This window comes from Idiotropiscis lumnitzeri, chromosome 1 (assembly GCF_059441095.1).
Source record: "Idiotropiscis lumnitzeri isolate Australia: NSW breed Sydney's pygmy pipehorse chromosome 1, RoL_Ilum_1.0, whole genome shotgun sequence".
NCBI classification, from domain to species: Eukaryota; Metazoa; Chordata; class Actinopteri; order Syngnathiformes; family Syngnathidae; genus Idiotropiscis; species Idiotropiscis lumnitzeri.
In genome coordinates this window covers 16,172,380-16,192,568 of record NC_142391.1, presented here as the reverse complement: position 1 = coordinate 16,192,568, position 20,189 = coordinate 16,172,380, and the positions used below count along the sequence as shown (strand labels likewise).

At 43.1% G+C, this 20,189-nt stretch overlaps 1 protein-coding gene across 6 annotated transcripts in view; it reads right to left on the bottom strand.

Annotated features, from left to right (window-relative positions):
• myt1lb (myelin transcription factor 1-like, b) overlaps positions 1-18,176 on the bottom strand; it is a 105,780-nt gene extending 87,604 nt beyond the window's left edge. For 2 of the 6 annotated variants that reach the window (XM_088288648.1, XM_088288844.1), the window contains exons 1-2: positions 17,786-18,175; positions 17,247-17,511 (exon numbers count right to left, since the gene is read on the bottom strand). The gene's annotated coding sequence lies outside the window, so the exon portion shown is untranslated. Of the gene's footprint in view, positions 1-17,246; positions 17,512-17,785 lie in introns of all 6 variants that reach the window. The other 4 variants (XM_088288816.1, XM_088288751.1, XM_088288904.1 and 1 more) reach the window with 3 other exon arrangements.
• Between the last annotated feature and the right edge of the window lie 2,013 nt (positions 18,177-20,189).

Below are 20,189 nucleotides of genomic sequence, written 5' to 3'. Positions count from 1 at the left end.
AATTAGCCAGCTAATGATTTTTATAGGAGGGCGCTGGAGGACTGGTTAGCACGTTGGCCTCACAGTGCAGAGGTCGTGGGTTCTTATTCCGGCTGCGGACTTCATGTGTGGAGTTTGCATGTTCTCCCTGTGCCTGTGTGGGTTTTTTCTGGGTACTCCAGTTTCCTCCCACATTCCAAAACCACGCAAGGCGGGTTGATCGAACACTCGAAATTGCCCCTAGGTGTGAGTGTGAGCGCGGATGTTTGTTTGTCTCTGTGTGCCCTGCAATTGGCTGGCAACCAGTTCAGGGTGTCCCCGCCTACTGCCCGAAGATAGCTGGGATAGGCTCCAGCACCCCCCGCGACCCTTCTGAGGATAAGCGGTACAGATAATGGAGGGATGATTTTTATAGGAGTTGTGGGGGGAACGGAGTCATAAACCGGCATTTGAATCTCACCCTCCACACATCCAAATCCATCCATATATGGTCTTTGTAATCCATCCGTAAAAAGTCTTCAATCTACGGAATTCAACTTATGTAATAAGTTATTACATACATTCTCATTTACATATGCATATTTGAAATTGGTTATAAATCTGAAGAATGATGCTTCAGTCGGACCAAATTTCTTTCCACACAAATATTGAAGAAATAGCAATGATGATAAGTGCAGCGAGTGGCTTGCACCACGCTAGTGTTAAAACAAACGCAAGATGACAAATCTTGTCGCACCAAAATTTCACCCATTTTTGGGCAGTGTTATTTGCTTGCTCTTGATTGGACCAAGACAAATTGTGCTTAAATGCATACAATGTTTGTCTCATTTGTTTCCAGACACAGTGTTTCCTTCGCCTAGCACACATACTGTACATTTCATAACACTTGTTGTGAAATATGTATATGTGCATTTTTGGAACGTCGTCAGCAAACTTGTTAGGTTGCGATCACCCTGCATATTGCAGCCACATTGAGGTGACAGCTCCTGGAAAGGTGGGATGTTTTCATGCAAATGGCTGTGAAACCCAACATAGGTCTGAATGGCGCTCAAATTAGAAAGCAATATTTGTTGCGGGGTGGGTTTCTGCCATTATTCTTGGGCCTGTCCTAACAGGCATTGACGAAAAAAGTAATTTTACTATAAACTGATGGGGGGATAAATTCCTTAAAATCTTCGGACTGACAGTTGCATAAAATATTTTCATTCTATTCTCTAAAACATATGCCATGACCTGGTTGTGTATGTGTGTGTGTATGTTAATGGGGGTGCAGCTGCATGTGTGTGTGAGAGAGAGAGGAGAGAAAGAGAACTAGAGAGAGAGAGTTGCGTTTTGCTGCAGGCTGAAAAGCTGCTCCAAATGTCCATCTGCCGGGTTCACAATCCACCTGAGCCTGCTCACACATGCACAGATTCACACACTGACAAATATACACACATACACACGCACGCACGCAGATGCATGCTCTCGCACGCACACAAACATGCTCCTACACAAACACATACTAATGTTGTTTAAATGTAGCCATGAAAAACATCCTCTGTGCTTCAATTCGCATATCGACATCCTCTGAAACAAAAGTCCCATTATTAAAAACAAAGATACAAAAATAACGTAACTAACAAATAATACACACCAGATACACCCTGAACCTGATTAGCAATTGGGAAATTTTTATTCAGGCAGTTACTTAAAGAGCCATTTTGGAATAAAAAATAAATCCAGCCAATGTTACCTTTCACTACAGTTATATTTATTCATTTTAAAAAGTACAGTATTACATACTATAGAGTAGTTGCTTGATTCTTTCCTTCTTGTTTGAGCACCCCTAGCCATCACTCGATAGCAAATGTTACCCTGCCTTCACACTGGAGCCATGCGTGTGGGCTAAAGATCTCCTCCCAGGCTTAGCTTTCAGTCCATCTGAAGGATGGCGCAATAGTGGGATGGAGAGGGAGGCTGTGTGGAGCTGCTCTGTCCCTGAGGAGAATCTCCTGCCAGCCCAGTGCCACACAGATCAACAGTCAGCCAGCCAACCGTGCTCTGACCTCATCCTCTCTCTCCCTCTCTGCAGCTCTATTTCAGGCTACCTCGCTCTCCCGCTCTGCCAAAGGCATTTGCTGTCCCTGCGTCTCCTTACGCCAACTGCCTGTCCTGCTACCAATGGTGCATGTCTGCAGCTCTGCTTGCCTGTCTTTGGTCCAGCCAGCCTTTCTCTCTCTCTCCCCCGCCATTATCCCTCTGCTTTTGTGTCTCCGTCTCTGTCCATCTGCACGTCCGCCTGCCAGAGACTCTTTCTGGCCAATACTTCTCTGCCGGAAAGCAGCCAGGCTGGCCGCCGCTCAGCCAATCTGCCCGACTAGCCGCCTGTCTATTCATCATCTGTTTGCTTTCCCACCTATATATCTGCCTGTTTACCTGCTTGCATGCCATCTGTTTTTTTGCTCGGTGTGAAGGTGCTTTGTAAAAGGACAAACATGAACTCCTCACCCCATTTTATACCGGTCGCGACTCAGGTTAAAAAAAGATTTACTGACAAGAGAGTATAGACGAAGCGCATAGGTTATTTTCTCAATCCCAGGGGTGAAACAGGTAGCGCAACCAATAACATTTTTGGCCTAACTGAATAGGGTGATTCCCTATCCATAGTTTACACCATTATGCTCTTACAGGTCAAACCAAACCAGTGCTTCTCAACCTTTAGTGAGCCAAGTTCACGTCGGGGAAAAAAAAAAAATCATGGCGCACCACCAATTATCTTTTTTGACTTACCGTTGTAATTTCTTTTGATTTTTTTAGTTACCATTGAGACAAAATGCTAGCAGGGTGCTTCAAATCCATGTGACGTTTCAGTTTCATTGCAATTTCAGTCCGTGTATGTTTTTGAAACTTACAGAAAATTGTAAGATTGTTTTTGTCCTGAATCCTCGCTGTGATTCTCTTAAAATTCTCGAATATTTATGATAGGAGAATACTATATTAAGAATATTTATTGTTTGCTCCATCTTTGCGTTATTCAACGTTATTCAGCCCTCCAATTTTGATGACGTACGAGACATGCGACTGTTGGCGGCTGGGGTTTTTCCTTTTCCGCCAAATGAAGTCTCATTTACAGTGTGTTGAGGCGAGTATTCTCCTTGGAGTTTAACAAGATAAAACCTGGTACTCTTGAACAAAAACAAACTACCGTTCAAAAACCGGTCATTAGCCCCAGAAGCGTTCATTTCACGTACGCCCAAAGTACGGACAATTTCATGTACTTTTTTGTTCATTGAATTTGTTCAGGTGCAACACTGCCAACTAACGAGCCGCAGCAGGAGGGTAAAAAACAAAGTCTTCGATTAATATTAACTAATAGTGATCATGCGAGACCATCTTTCCCTATAATCAGACAATGTATTTTATTTACTGTCTGTCAAAACAAGATTCTTAAAGCTCGAGAAACTTCCTGATTCACCCGGTCTCATTCACAGCGTGCAAGATGTTTTCTCAATTAAAAAAGGCTTTTTCTTCCATTTTGCCACGAACCCATTTGGAGGTCGACCACCCATACCGGCTCCTATTCTTGCCACAACAGGAGAGCAAAGGAGGGTTTGAATGGCTCCTCTCAACTAAAGGATGCAATACACTCACTTGCTTGCTAGTCAAGGACAACTCTAATGGACCAAGAACAAAAGAAAAGGGGAGATGCTGAGAGGGAACGAGAGACAGATGGAAGGGGAATGCATGGCGCAAGGGTTGTTGAAATTACGCATTTTTGAAATTTAAAAAAAAAAAAACCTGTACAGGTCGATGCTCGTTTTACTGGCTTTCGAGCTGCACTGTTGTCCACAGGTGGAGTATAGGAAAACGAACAATTTTCGTACAGATCCATAAACAAAAGACTGTTCCTCTTGCACACACAGTTAATTACAAGGCCGAAAATGACGTTTATTTAAGGCTGGATTTACACTTCATGGTTGAAGTGACACAATTCGTTTTTTTTCTCCAGGCTGGGAGAGAGAGTCAAGCCAGTCCAAACTTAAAACGCTGCATGTTCGTTAACCTCATTCTTCGGTCAGTTTTTGAGTTGAACATCCTTTGTTATCCGATATCTCCTGCATATCAAGGCATCAAATGTTAAAATCAGTATTCTCCATGTAATGCAGCAATAGAGCATTCCCTTTGTAACATATCATATTAAAATATCTCCCATGAAACGGTGTGGAGCGCAGAGGGAAGCCCATCTATCTCGCTTTGTGTCTTTCTTCTCTCTGACACCTTTGTGTGTGTTTACAGTCGTTCCCACATGAAGCACACATCTTGCTATGCGCACATTCAAAGTCCTCTGCAGCCTGATAGCTAATCCCTGATGTGGGTTGGCCCAGTTATTGGTTCCCAGCTTTTCGGAGGGAATGCTACAGCGAGAGAACGGATGGGAGGGGTGTGTGGGTATCCCTCTTTTTAGAATGATAAACCTGGCCATGTTGCTGCGACACTGATGGATGTTATCTGTGTCAGCCTTTGTTTCTTTCCCTCTCCTTCCAACAAAGTCCATCTCTTGCTAGTCACTCTGTCGTCCTCAGCCAATAATTGGGTAGACATCACAAAAGCAACAAGCAGTGTCCCCAATTTTAACCACTGTGCCTCGATTCAACTATTGGTAAATAACCTAATAAATGAATAACTCATTGCCATTACAGGCAATCTCTTTCTTCCATAGTGTCTCTGCATTTTCAGCCTCTGAAATGAGATAAAAGCAAACTGCTGTCCTTTTGGGGAGGAAAGGGTGAAGCAGCCTCTTCCAGAAAGCTCCCTAACAACCACCAATTAGTGAACTGTACATCACCAGTGTACCAAAAGAATGAAATAGATCATACAAAAGCCCACTCTTGATGCCGTTTGGGCAGAGAGGCGCGATTCGCCAGAATGTGCCTGAACTAGTTCCTCACATAGCCCAAATGAGGTCCCTAAAGATTTTTTAAGACATCATATAGAAATCAACGGATTAGACTAAGAAGCTAAACGACAACTGTCAACAAAGAGAGCGAGCATCTAGCCTGCTAGCTGGGGATCTCATTTAGGATGGCTAATCAGTCGTGGCGCTGCTTTGTGCTGAGGTGGGGTCCTCCTGAGACCAAAGCTTCAGAGATACGGGGTGAGTATCATGTGACTCTGCCAGGGAAAATGCACCCAAACACGGGGGGCTGAGGGAGACGCAGGCAGGCTGTGGGAGACGTTGCTGTAATTAGGTGCCCTGAGCTTGACGCCCACACGCCGTCGAGCCCTCCTTCCTCCCTGCAAATAGGCTCCCAGGCGCCTGGGCTCTCATCCACACAAACACACACAGACATTTGTATCAGCAAGCGCATTGTAGAAAAGTAAGGGTATATGTCCTCACATCGCAATGACCTAAAATGCCACTTAGCACAGCACAATGCCCAAGAATCCAAATTTAGACCAAACTGAAACACTTTATAGCTCACCACCTCCTGCCACTATGCTTGTTTCTTGCAGATAGTTCAAACAATTAAGAAACATATGGCAAAATATTAACAAAATAAATGGAATATAGGATCCACACCTAAATGTACTAAAATGCAACTGGCCCATTTCCCACACTTCAACCAAAAATATGTTAAAAACAATACAATAAAAGCTATTTAGTGGTGATTCTGTAATGCTGTTAACTCAGGTGTGGGCAAACTTTTTGATTGGCGGGTCACAATGGGTTCTGAAATTTGACAGAGGGGCCAGTCCAGGAGGAGATGGATGGAGTGTTTTGATAAATTTAATTTTAAATGAAAGTGAACAAAAGCTTTCCAACAATATAAATGTCTTTGAAAAACCACAGTATTTAGAAAATAAAACATTGACAAGGTTTATTTATATAATTTGCCCACCCCTGAGTTAACAAGTCACAAAGCAAGCAAACAAACAAGAAAAAAATCACATTAAATGAGCCCACAGAAATTGTTCAAATATTTTTTTGGTAATCCTGCTACACCGATCTGTGTTGTCACGCACAGATGGACAATCGGCGAGGGAAGTGCCTATCCACAGTGGCCAACTTTACATCATCCGCAAGTGGAGAGCTTCTTTTTAAATCTACAATGCATGCGCTGATCTTCTGCGCTGAATTTAAAGGGACAAAAGGGGAGCCGCTTCCATTGGCCGGGAAAGAAGCTGGCTGTGTTCTCTCCTACAATGGCACAAACATCCCTTTCTGGCTGCTCCCATCAACAAAAAATACTAAATGAATGAAAAGTCCACACTGTTAGACTGCACTTTGCATTTGACTAGCGCTAGGCATGAAAATAAGGCTCTAGGTCCCAAAAGCGCTCACAATTGTATCTTAAGAACACAGTCTTATGCAAGCCCCAAACATCGCTAAAAGCGACTGCACCGTATGCTGCAAAAAGAAATACTGGAAACTTGTTTTTTTTTTATCATGACTAATTTGTCAGGACATATATTTGAAAATACCAAAAAACGGCCAGCATCAAATGTGAATAAAAATCAAACAACAAGCCCCCGCAAAAATAATAATACAGAGAAATTTCCAAAGCATTGAGAGCACAGCAGAGTCTGTCTCCACATCTCCCCTGGCCCACAAGAGCAGAACACATTGGTGTGCTGGCTTTTGACCATGGCAATTTTAATCAGTCTTTTTCACACTTCATTGGGGATTCATCGCCCCCTCCTCCCTTCAAACATTGTTTGGGAGAGTTATCAGCAGCAGGCAGCATATCCGGTAATTATACATGCAAGGTAATGTAGGGAGCCCAGCTGAATATTTCAGCCAAGTGCATGCGCCGCTGAAAATCACTGGAGGGTACAACTGCTTCACAATACTTGGACGGTGGCAGCCATAATTGAAGAATGACGTCTGAGAGCAACCAGGGGAGCTAGATCTATTGGCCACGTGATGTGCAAGAGGTTAAAGCACAAAATTCTACACTACAATGAATCATTTTAGCTCAGGCAGAAAAATGCACGATGCAAAAACAGTGTGAGCGTTTGAGGGCATCATGTTTGGGTTGGTTGCAGAGGCATGGTGCAAACCCTTCTGTAGACCAGATCGCTAAGAAAGTGATGGTTGAACTTTTTTTTTTTTATTGCATGAGTAAGAGGCCAGCTGTTAATAAAGGCCGAACACACATGCACAAAGACACATCGACAAACGCACACAGTCTAAAACTACCAGTCAGACAGGGTCCTCTGGGGAACATAACAGCGGAGGCATAACAGTGACTCATTCAAACGGTCAGGGAACACACACGCACACATTCTACAATATCAGCCAGGCTGTCAGATAGAATCAGAACCCGACCCATGGAGTACTGTTGACAGGTGTGGGCCGCCAGTCACGCACACACCAGCCGGCCATGTCCTCCAAGCCAGCGCGTGGCAGGGGGATCACATGTGATAATGTACCCCTTTGGATGTCTGCGTATGTTTGCGTTTGGCAAACAGGGATTATATGAGAGGCTGCATGTTTGGTCAAAGTGCACATGTGCGTCCCTGTTTTATCTGCGAGTCAATTGTTGGGTGTTGCATTCAGCAGATCAACAAACAGTTAGCTATATAACGACAGATGAACAAATTCTCTCGGAAGCATACACGAGTATCGTCGTATGCATACGAATGTTTAATGTGTTAATTGATCCCTTGCTAAGGGAAGAGTCCTGAAAGGAAAGAGGACTAGTGTGAGCAGAGGCAATCAAGCAGACAAATGCATGCAAATGGAGCCGCAGTTTATACAGTACAGAATAAGTATGTGTAGGAGGGAAGCTTTGAGACCTGATAGTCATATGCGAATCTCGTCTTAATGTAGCCCACAGGTGCAAAGCTTTATAGCAGTCATCCATTTCACTGGACAACACAGTATGGGCACTGCAAGAAACAAAGGAACTCCAGATGCCAGGCATGTGGCAAAAGAAAGGTCAGAACGGGCTTTCTTCCCACTTTCGACCTGCATCACCGTCAGTGTTCTATCGTAATTAGAATGGCATATGTTGAAAGTGTGTGACAAATCATTTTATTGTTATTAGATGAGCATTTGAACACGCAAACAGATGGGCATACAAGCAAGATCTCGCATGCACGCACGCATCCACACAACAACCACCCACACCCTCGCACATTAAGACACACGCACACACATTCACTTGCCTCTGAGCAGTCTAGTCCAGCTACTACAAAGCCCACCAAGAGGTCTTTGCAGATCAAATAATCATGCCTTCCATCTGTTTCCATTTCTCTACATTAGCTTTGTTGAGGTGCCCTACAGACCACGTTAAGAAGCACTGTTGCCATGACTAAAATAATGATTGTGCTCTCAAGCCCCTACTTCTCATTATCTCCATCTACAGCCAACGCAACAACGGGGAGTAGCTACGGCACTTATGGCGGTTTTACCGTTATAGCATCTTAATTGAGATTTTAGAAAGGGGTTACGATGTACTAACCTGGCAAGAGCCAGAAATATACGTGACTCAGTCAAAGGAGCTCTCCACAGTATCAATGTGGGACTGCTCCAATGTTATCGGCACGGCGACATTCAGTACAATATCGAAAATTGTGTTTAAAAAAATATTTGTCTGAATCTAGTGTATCTGGTCCAGTTGTTGCCACGTAATTTCTTACTTAGCAGACACAGGTTGAGTCAACGTCTGTATGATTTGGAACAGTAAACTTGGTGTGTGTAGGCGGGAGATCAATGGCTCTGACGGCTATGTAAACGTTGCAACTTAGTATCGGACACAGCGTAAACAGGCGATGGGATGCAATACAGCATTGAGAATTCTATTTTCTTTCTTTCTGGTAATGGCCTGCAAGCTTTGCCTGAGAACAACTTCCCTTTGTTGTGTTCATGCCATTCCAAAACCAAAAGCGGTATGCCAGACACAGCCCACAGAGATGAAAGCGCTGTCACCCCATGAACAGTCCTTCCTTGGGAAGATTTCTTGTTTCAGCAATTTGTTGCTACCCTTGACGGTGAATTTGGGGTTACATTAGAATCTATTTCTGACCTTCCAATCAAAGCTAATAAGCCGTTAAGTTTCAACTGGGTGACAACCATATTTTATATACTTTTTTTTTATTTCTCAAAACAATTGGCACATGAATAATGTTGAGAATATTCTGGAATATGGGAGGCCGCAAAGGAAAGTAGCAACGCATCCTGCAAAATCAGTAATAGAAAGCTGTGTTTGAAAGAAGCTCTAATTGGGACAGCCTTTTTGTGGTATGACATTATTGGGCTTCAAATGTATCGGTGGAGCAAATGAATTGGCAAGCAGCTACAGTATTGACACACAAATTGGGAAATGCCAAAAGTCTGACAGCAAGATCATTCATTTTGGTCCCCTCTGAAAATACTGAAGATAATGAATTATTGCATTGGATTGAAATAAAATATAATGATCGTGGAAAGGAGGATTTAGTATTCTAACTACTGCTGCACACATTGCAAGAGAGGTAATATAGAGATGATATATAATGTGCAAAGAAAATGAATTCATTAAATCCATAATAACACCAACTTCCTCTCACTGTGAGGGGGGAGATGATATTAAGCCTGTGAGAGGATGTGCCATCTTGCTACTGAACTAAGGAAGAGGTTGGGGTATGCGTGGAGGGGAGAGGAAGGAGGAGGACGAGGAGGGTGTGTTTGGTTCCTGTTATGCAAGATGGAAATGAGCAAAGCCACGCTTTGCTGTAGCCATTCTATTTTGGAACAGCTCATATCAGAAAATGCTGGGACGAGCAGGAAAATTAGGTCACTTACATGAGCAGGGCAGTACCTTGGTCGGGGAAGCGAGGGGCGGCGAGGGCTGAGACTAAAGAGCTAAAATGTGTAGCGCTTTTAATTCAGGACCGGGGTACACAGGTTCTAGCCGAGTGAACATGATGCAGGAGCTCAGCACGAGGAAAAAAAAAAAAAAAAAAAGCAAAGCCGTGTGCTAAACGAGACCCTGGCAATGACCTGAATACATTTGAGCAATGAAAAGTGGGCGAGAATCCTCTTCTGAGTGTGCCGCTTCTATTCCTTCTGCGTTTTGCAGCAGAGCACCACACACTTTGACATTCTTGTCTGTTCATCCGATTCATTATGCATGGGAAAGCCGGGTGCAATTGATGAGGATTGGAGAGGATATGAGAAGCCATAGCACCCGTCTTGATATCAGTAAATACGTGATCCGGCCCCCTCGTTAACTGCTGAACTGAGATGAAAAATGAAGGGAAAAGTTGCATCACCACCCACCACTAATAGTCATTTGAACTAATCATCCAGCAGGACGGGGGGAAATCCTGCTGCGGAAACCAGTATAACAATCAAGATGCATGGCAGCACTGGCAGCAGAGCAAAATGGCTCAGGGGGTAGGGCGCTGGAGAGAAAAAGAGAGATGCACAGGATTCTGGGAGACAGTCAGGCTGAGATAAAGGAGCTTGACAGAGGGAGCAAAGGGAGGACAAGCAAGAAGAGGGTACATGAGGATAATCGTGTGCGTGCCTGCGTGCAAGTGTTTGTGTCTTGGAGGGACTTAGCATGAAGGCTCAAAGTTGCCTTGTCAGTGGTTTTGCATGAGGAGGTCTCCAGGTGGCAGGTGGCTGTGCTCTAGTTTGAGTCCTCTCTCACACAAGATAAGTCCTAAATACACATGTGCAGTTCAACAATCTAATGAGGTGAAAAATGTTGCCATTATAGGAACAATGATGCGTTGTTTCGATTGAAACAAAACTGCAATGCGTTATACATGGAAGAGATTCTGATATATTCATTTCATTTAGTTATCAAATAGAGGCATGTGATGTAGAACAGTCTGTCACTGCAAATTACAACAAAAAAAATTAAAAAATAAATAAATATATATATATATATATATATATATATATATATATATATATATATATATATATATATATATATATATATATATATCTAACCAGGGCTGGAAGCAAATGAGTGTTAATAACCAAAACACAAAATATGAAATTACAAAGAGCTGTCACCATATTGTGGTGAAGGGATTTGTGTGTATTAAAGATTGCTAGGATCTAAGTTGTCTGGGGCTTTATGCACCTGCTAGAGGTAAACGGGTCCTAGGTGAGGAACTAGACAAAGCATGGCTCAAGTACCCCCTATGGTCAAGTAATTGGACTTTGGATTACCCAAATCTGGGCACGAGTTAGCCAGGTCTGGATGTGGGGCTCAATGGCTACCACCTTGTGGAGTTCTTTGATTCATGAGTGTGGGGTATCGGACACACCGAAACAGGTGGCACCATTCCTGTAAGACCAGTGCCAGATGTTGGATCGCATTGCAGGAATTGAGTGATTTTTTTTTCCAGTAGTGTTGGACTCTACCAAGGCTGCCGTCTGTCACCAATAACGTTTGTGGACGCAGCCAATACGACAATGGGGTCCGGTTTGGTGGGCTCAGTATAACATCTCTGCTTTTTGCAGATGTGGTTCTTTTGGTGTCATCCAGTTGTGACTTTCAACAACCCGCTAGATCAGTTCACAGCCAAGAACTGGTTGGGATGAGGCTCAGCGCCTTCCAATTTGAGACCACGATCCTCAGTAGGAAAATGGTTTGGGTTAGGGGTTGGATCATGCCTCAAGTGAAGGAAAAATGGAGCGTGATATTGACAGGCAGATAGGTGCCGGATCTGTAGTCATGCAGATTTTGTCTTTTTTGGTAAACAAGGTGATAAAGCACATATTGTATTAAGCAGTGAATGTTTGCGAGAGTTTGGGAAAGCAATGAATGTCAAGTTTTTTTGTCAAATTTTATTCAATAGTTTTTCTTATTCCAAAGACCATTAAAATATTTGGTTAACGTATGGCAAACATCTTTGCAATCCTGAACAAAAAAAAATCATTTATGGATGGATGGATGCATGGAATTGTGCACGATTTACCCTTTAAAAGCAATGCCAGATTGTTGTCTGACTGGAGCTGGTCAAAGCAAGATTTAAGCTTAAAAATGGCCAAAATGCAATTCCTATCAATGTTCCTCAAACAAAGCAGCACCATAGTTTATATTTGTGACAGAGTACTGCTCTAGAGTAGCTTGTGTATCTGTCAATATTTTTACGTCGACTGAATCCCTAACTCGGTGGCAAAGCGTTCACCTCGACATGCATGCTCGTGTACATATGTGCCGGCCCATTTGCACATTGGGACTCCATGCTTGCGCATGTGTGTTGCGAGAGCCGTCAGTCCTAAAGAGGGACTGCGCTGCTGTCATGCAATGACACCTCTCATTTGCTGCTGTCCTGTGAAGCGAAGCTGAAGGCAGAGGTCAGGCCACCCTCACAGAGACGCTGCGGCTCAGAGCACATCATGTCTGCCTGGCTGCCTCCTCCCAGTGCTGTCACACAGGCCTCGCACACAGACACCAATAAGACATTCACCCTTCCAGGCTCATGCTTGACCAAACCACCTCACACCCTCTACTTTTAATTCAATTTTCATTTATTCACAAAAGTTGGATGTTTGAACAAAAAAATGTCACAGCAGCCACGGAAACAGCGTGGATAATACGTTCATTCAAATTGTCTGTTTCATTGTCCGTGGCAATAACAATGTGATCATAAGAATCATTTATTCCATTGTCTATAACAATAACCACTCTGAGTGGTGACTGAAACAAATACGGCGCACTCCAATGTCCTCTTTAGTCAATACACATTCCGGATCCTATTCTTTCCCATGCCTTGCTGTCTCCACTTCAAAAGGATTTGGCTCAAATTTATATGCAAACATGAGCTCAAGCGTTAAAGCCTGCAAATAAAAACACAGATTTGACATAGTGAAACCATACTAGAAAAGAAAAAAAAAACAGTCAGTCAGTCTTGGGCCTTCACAATTGTCAGTGTTTTCCTCCCTTTTATGGTGCCCCGATGTTGCCTCGTCTGACTCACCTCCAGTACAACCCCCCCTTCCCCCTGACTGCGTCCGTAGAGTGTCCATTCGTCTTGACCGCTGTCGCATGCCATCGTCAATTACCCATCAAACATTGTAATATTCACCCAATATTGCCGACATGACGGAGAGAGCGATCAAAAGTGACAAATCAGATTTATGGAGCAAGCATAAATAAGGAGATTGTGACCTCTCCAATTGCCATGTTGAATAATGGATGTCTGTTTAGTAATCATTTGCCAATATCACACCACTTTCGCATGACTGGCCGAGCTGAGATCCAGAGAGACTTAAGGGCCAGTTTGGATGCCGTTCAGATTTGACTTGTCCGGTGATTCTTTGACATTCATATTGAACTTGCTAGTTTAATTTTGTTTTGTTTTGCTCTTGAATAGTATGACCGGAACACAGTTCATAACAGGCTGCAGGAATCAACCTGCCTGAATGAGCACCTTCCTTTTCTATTTGGGCTTGATTCTCCAAGCTTCTGTTCATTCTAAAATAAAAAGTAAATGTAATGGCCTGAAAACAACTCCCCCAGTCTCGAGGTCAGCGCTTTGATGATATCATAGCGACACTCAAAACAGCGACTCCGGTGCTCTTTACAACAATCTTCAAGACGCGGTAGTGTTTCCGATGGGAAAAGGCTAAACCAGGTTATGAAAATCCTTATTTACAGCTGCCTGGCTGTGTGAAGTAGGTCACAGCAGCTTCTGAAATGGAATGAATCCCCTCACACACTCTTTAATAGTTTTCTTTTCAGCGGCCTTACATTGTCACCGGGGGCAAAGATACGAAAACTGTGTTTCCACTTGTATTTAGCAAGGATGCTTTAAATAGTACACATGTCAAGTTTGCACCCAACAACTTGACACATCCATCAAAAGCATGTAAATATCAGCAGCAGACAAGAGTGTTTTCCCACTGGAGACAAATCATCTGAATTAAAATGCATCCAAGGGATTTAGTTGATCTTTTTGCTCTTGCTTGTTCCCGCAAAAATGCAAAAGTTACAGACCAATTGACGACACCTTCCATTAATATCAAAAATACTGTGAAATGACTAACAAAACTGCGCGCGGCTTTGTTCGTTTTGCTGCTTGAGTCAAAATGAAAGCACCACCCACTTCCCACATCACTAAAAATCATAAAAACTTGCTTCCAATCATCAATGTACCGCATGTTATGATTAGTGTTATTAAGTTAGGCTGGTTTATATTGGACTTTAGCATCATGATAAACTCTTGCGTTGGTAGTTCATTTCCATCTACTGAGCTCCTTGCTACAATTTGATTAGACAACCCAATGCAGATAAAGAGCAACAACAGCAAGCGCCATCACCAAAATGGTCCAATCTGTAAATGAGTATGACGTACCCCAGTTCTAAATCCACAAAAAATTAACTTTGGCGATGTCACAAAAGACTGCCTTGCACAAGTAGTTTCTGTATTAGATCTTGCAGTTGTCCCTGATGTTGTGGTCAGTGAGTGTACAGTATATTGCAGAGCGGCTGCGAGTGGCGTGTAGGAGAGCCTTGTCCCTGAGGGTGATGGATGCTGGTGGGAGGCTGTTATGCCACAAGGTGAAAGTGTCCATTTATCAGCCCCACTTCCACCACTGTGGCTTTCCCATTACCAGCGCACTTCATGCAGCCTGATTGGTTTTTAATTGGCCTGCCCACCAGGAGATAGATCATGTTTTCCCCGAGGAGAGTCACGGAGGTGTGTGTGCATGGTGGACTCCCATGCTATCTCAGGAGGGATGCGCACGTAACAATTCCAGTCTGGTTACCAACGTTAGATACAAAGAACAGGCAGATGCAAGGATAGTCCCCAGATTAAACCTATCGTCTTATCTTTGACTCATACTGGATGTCATTTCATGGCGACAAGCTAAAATTGGCTCCGGGACAGCACATAACGTGCGTCCTCAAAAAAGGCCAAACAATGCTTTTTATTTATTTATTTTTTTTAACAGAACCAAACTGTATAAATTGTAGATGGCAGCATGATTAATGCAAATTCAGTCACATCTCATGTATCCGCTATAAAAATAGTTTTGGTTACAATTCATTCTAATTGTTATTTAATGCTTCTGAGTAAGGATAGAAGTAAATAATGAAGGTGGCTTAATTCATGGCGGCTATATATCAAACGTTGCAGGGGGATTTGGTGAAGGACACGAGAGCAGCCACATCTCACACTGAGCAGACATCAGTATTGACATTGTGTCTGCTCAGATGGATCAATCCCCGCTCTGCCCTTGCCTAACCACGTCGCTGGGAAGACTGGAAGAGCAAGTTGATTCCCCAGGTAGATTCTCAAAGTTTCACAAGGATTCGTGTTCATGTAGCAGACATGCACTCATTGGCCACAACTTCATCAAGGTGTTCTTATCTAAAATTCTGTCTCACAAAAGGGGATAATACAACCACAAACGCAATAAAACACATTTACCATCCATGACTTTGTAAATGGAACACTTTTGGTGCATGTCTTTGATGGAATCTCATTTGACTGTGCATGAGTTATTTCATTCGACTTAGAAATAGACTCTCACTGAATAATCAAAAATAAATAAGCATTGGAAGTATTCAGTGATAATTAACATTTAAATAAGTTTTACATACACTTATTGTACATTCAACTGTGCACAAGTCATAAAATGTTGGTGGTTCCAGTGCATTCAGAGAAACACCACCCCACTCTATCATCTTTCACATCGCCAATGCGGTAACGTCATCTTTGCCGTGCGCTAAACATGACTGAGAATTCGTTGATTATCGTAGCAGCCAATCAGAGTAAAGAGCAAAGTTTAGCTCAACATGATCGGCACGATGATGCCGTTTACTTTGCCGTTTGCCTGCATATGTCACTTTGTCTCTTGTCAAATTCAGCAAGTTTTTCATCCTAAATTTCTACGACTGACGATGGCAAAGATGGAGAAAAGTGCAATTAAGTTCAATCGACATAATAGTCAAAATAGTCACTTCAAAATGGCCTGAACACTAAAGCGCAACTAAACATTCTTTATGTTCACAAAGAGATGCATCAGAGGCTCATGAACGCATGTGAGATCTACACCAAAAACAACTAAGCACCCACTGCTGTTTGCATGCAGGGGATCCCCCTGACAGACTTTTTGCAATTCATTAGGCTGCAGTGGAAGAGGAGAGTGGACTCACTTTTTCTGGCACGCAAGGCTGGAGTAAAGACACTCGCTCATTTAACTTGATTGTCTGTCTTCTATCTGGCTTATCATTAATTTGTATTTCAATCCGAATGAGTATAAAGGTCGAAAGTGGAACTAAAGGCAAAGTGATACATTGGAGCTCGGACCAGAAAGTTGTGCTTGTGAGTGGCCAGAGTGAGACACACACGCACACACACAGGGGGCTAGGGGCGGTGGGTGTCTGGGTGTCCCCCTGTAATGTTGCTCTCAGTACAAGCAGAGTAGCGTGATTTCCCTCTCTAATGTAATCACAGTGGCCCGTCTTCCTGTCCGCCGCAAAGCACATCAGGCACTGTGGCGGCACTCCACATGCACACATTCTCCGCACGAAAACACCAGTCTCCGCTTAACAAGCAAGACATTACCGGAGGAGGACGACCCTAAAGAATGTGGTCTCACTTTATGCCAAGTCAGCTGTCCCCCGCATGGTGAGTGTGCAGGGTGCAAGGGAAAAAAGTCAATTTTACAATAATAAATATTTTTTTTTCACACTTTTGCATCCAATTAATTACTTGATTTTAATTAATCCAAGTTTATAATATGGTCAAATTGATAGGTTTCTATACAATTTCTATTAACTATTCCTCACATTTTAGGAGCGCAACTCTTGTTGCATCCAAACAATTTGCGGGCGACGGAGATAAAACATAAGCAGCTGACTTTGTTTATCTTTACAGAATAAAACAATTTGACTTTCAGCTGTGAATACACAAGATATGACACACACATAAACACAAAAGTCCCACTGCAAAAAATCTTTTTTCATCAAAGCCTGAAAACAACACAAATTCTGCAGAAGGCAATTTGTAAATGACAATCAAAACACAGAGCGTTTGCATGGAGTTGTTCACTCATCCATTATAGAAAGACAAAACTTTCAAAACAAACTTTGAAATGTTCAGTGTCTCTAAACGTCTTCATTCATCTGCATGATTCTGGTTATTTTCAAGTGAGGAAACTTACTGTCAAAAGAACCACCAGTAAGAACACACAACAGTGCAACTAACAATACAGCAAATAACTTCGCCATGTGTTGCTTTCCCTCACAAATATAAAGATCACTTTGCATTTTCCAACTCTTTGGATGAGAAGAAAGCACAAACAAGGGCAAGTTACCTACCAGCTGCAGTCTTCTCTTTAAACTTTTCTCCAAAATGTGCTTCCTCTTCTTTCTGAGAGTCTTCCCTTTACTTCTCCCCCAATTCATTTAACGTGCACAATGCAAACTTCTGCTCCCGCATTGCATGCAAACTCTTTTTTTTTTTTTTAAACGACTTCAGTAATGACCGGGAATGTGAGGAGGCAGAGTGGAGAGAGACAGGATGACACAGAGCTGGACGAGTGGAGATAATGGTTGGAAGGCGGGCAACCAATGGGCCCGGCGCCTAATGGAAAAAGGGAAATCAGGACACACCAATGAGGCACAGCCTGAAGAGAGGGAGCGAGGGAGAGTGAGCGAGTGAGCGAGTAGAGGAAGGCGGGCAAGGGAAGCGAGGATGGAGAGAGCACAGTTGGGAGGAGACGGTGTCAAGCAGACTGAGAAAGAGGCTGAGGAAGAGAGAGATGAGCGCTTTATGTAGCCAATGTGCACAGGCGGTGGAGGGAAGCGAACATGAAGAAAGGCAGGAAAGGAAGGAAGGAAGGAAGGAACGGACTTACCCGGCTCCTGTTAGCTGCATCCTTTCATACACTGCCTCGTAGACTCCACAAACACAAACACCCTCCCCAACGATAGAGGCACACGCCACGCTGCTGCCGAGACTAACCAATAGCTGAAACAACAAAGGGAAGGATTGCCAAAGCCGACTGGTATACCCTAAAGCAATTCTGTCTGCGTGTGTGTGTGCGTGCGTGTGTGTCTGTGCATGTGCGTGTGTGTCAGGGAGAAAGAGAGAGGGAGAGAGAGAGAGAGAGTCGGAGAGTGTGTGAGCATGTGTTTTCTCCGAGGAGGAGGAGGGATGTGAGTTGAAACCCCAAATGCTCCCTCTCTGCTTTGCTTCCCTCTCACTCCTTGTTCTGTGGATGTGAGTCTCTCTGTACACTGTGCAATGTATGTCCTCCAACACTCAGTATGTCTCCCTCCCTCCCACCCTCCTTTCTTGCATCCCTTCATTCGCTCTCTCTTGCTCCTCTGCCTGCTAATGTGCCCTCCCTTCCCCTTCTCCCTCTTCTACATATATTTAGGGCTGCAGACTGTCTGCTCCCAGACTCTGCTCTTCCCACGGGCCCACGGAAGCGATGGAGGGAGGGCGAGAGCGGCAGACAAGAGATGATGGGGGGGCGGGCTCATGCGAAATATGTGCACTGCATTTAATACACAGACACATTTTGGTGTGTCCTGAAATGGGCTCTCACACACGTATTCTTTTCTGGCATGGCCATATTTGAAAGGAATGCACGATGCACACTAATAGATGGTCTGCTTGCTTATAAGTAAAGCTTTTTCCCTATTCTTGGTTGAATAAAGAGCACACAACGTGAAATAGTACAGTGGAAGGCGGCACTGGTCCTCGGGTGACGTGCTGTTTCCAAAAGCTCCAACAACGCTCGGATGGTAACATTCGGAATTTGCTGTTGAAATACACCACTGGTTGTGCAAACCGTCCAATTTCAAATTGCCGTCATGCATGAGCTCACACATCACTGTCCTCTGCATGTGCGTTTTGCTTTTGGTCACTGTTTAGTGAGACACATTTCCAAAATCATACATGGGGGTTAAGAGATGAAGAATAGGCAGATAAGGGACGCATTTGTCACCTCATGTCAACATTTGTTATCAGAGTAATTCATTGGTTCTGTGTTTTAATGAAAGCAGAGCAGCCAAATTGTTGGCATTATTAGACGTGACAACTGTGTGTATGATTAAAAAGTTTTTTCGTAGCCAACAGTTTAAGCTTGAGACATATTAAAAAAAAAAAAACATCCATTCATACCACTTATCCATATTAGGGGTGCAGGTGAGCTCGTGACTTTGAGCAACATTATTTGTAGCTCAAATCACCCAAAAATATGTATTCCTACGAAATTGTGATGTTTCATCATATGATTTCTTTATTTGCCCACACATGCAGACATTGATAATTCAGATGAGTTACCATCATTATTAGATTACAAATTTGGTTCATTTCTAAGTGGACAAGAGGTGCGAATCTATTCATTTGCCTGCACTCCAGGGGTGTCTCTGCAGCTGCAGGCTGCTTACCGGGGAAACTTACAGTAGGCTCATGCTTTTTGTAATGTCCAATGAAATAACAATTTCAAATAAATCAATGACCATATCAAAATGTTTGAGTAACATTCAATGGTGTAAGTCTCCATTCTGCTTAATTCATTTACATCCGGCACATTATTTCCATCTTGCTCAAGGCAGAAATCAAATGAAATGGCATACCCCTTTTTTTTTGTTGTCTTATTTTTTTTTTTTGATCAGATGAAAAACAAACAGATATTTGCAACAATGCTGCCAGGCTGTTGAGGAAGACATGATAACTACTCTGGTGGTTTGGGACACAGACACCCTTTGGGCATCCGATACTGTATTAGTAAATTCCACTTCTTATTTGGCGATGTTAATGCCAATTCAGCACAATTAATTCATTGTTAAACCAATAAACCAAAGTGGAGCCATGTCCCCGAATTAAAAATTTCATTAATTATCGAATACTCAGTAGACTCTTCATTAGGTACACCTGTTCAGTTCACAGTCTAATGAGTTTCATCTAATCATGTTGCTAAATTGTGAGTTGAAGGTTTTACGTCATAATGTCCAATGCAGTTCCAATCAAATTTATTTATGAAGCACATAACAAACAACATATTTGGGAAACATGTTGAACATCAATAATGGGGTAAATAAAGCATGCATAAAATTCAACCCAAAACTGCCAACTCTCATATATGGTCTGAGAACGCCAAGGAGAACAAACGGGATCTGAACGCAAGCAGGGTGCGGCGAGTTGAATCTAGTGTGTGTGCGCGGGGGTGTGTGTGCGCGTGTGTGGGTGTGTGTGTGAATGTGGGGGCGAAGTCAATTCATTGCAGAGTATGCGCGTTACGACAGGAA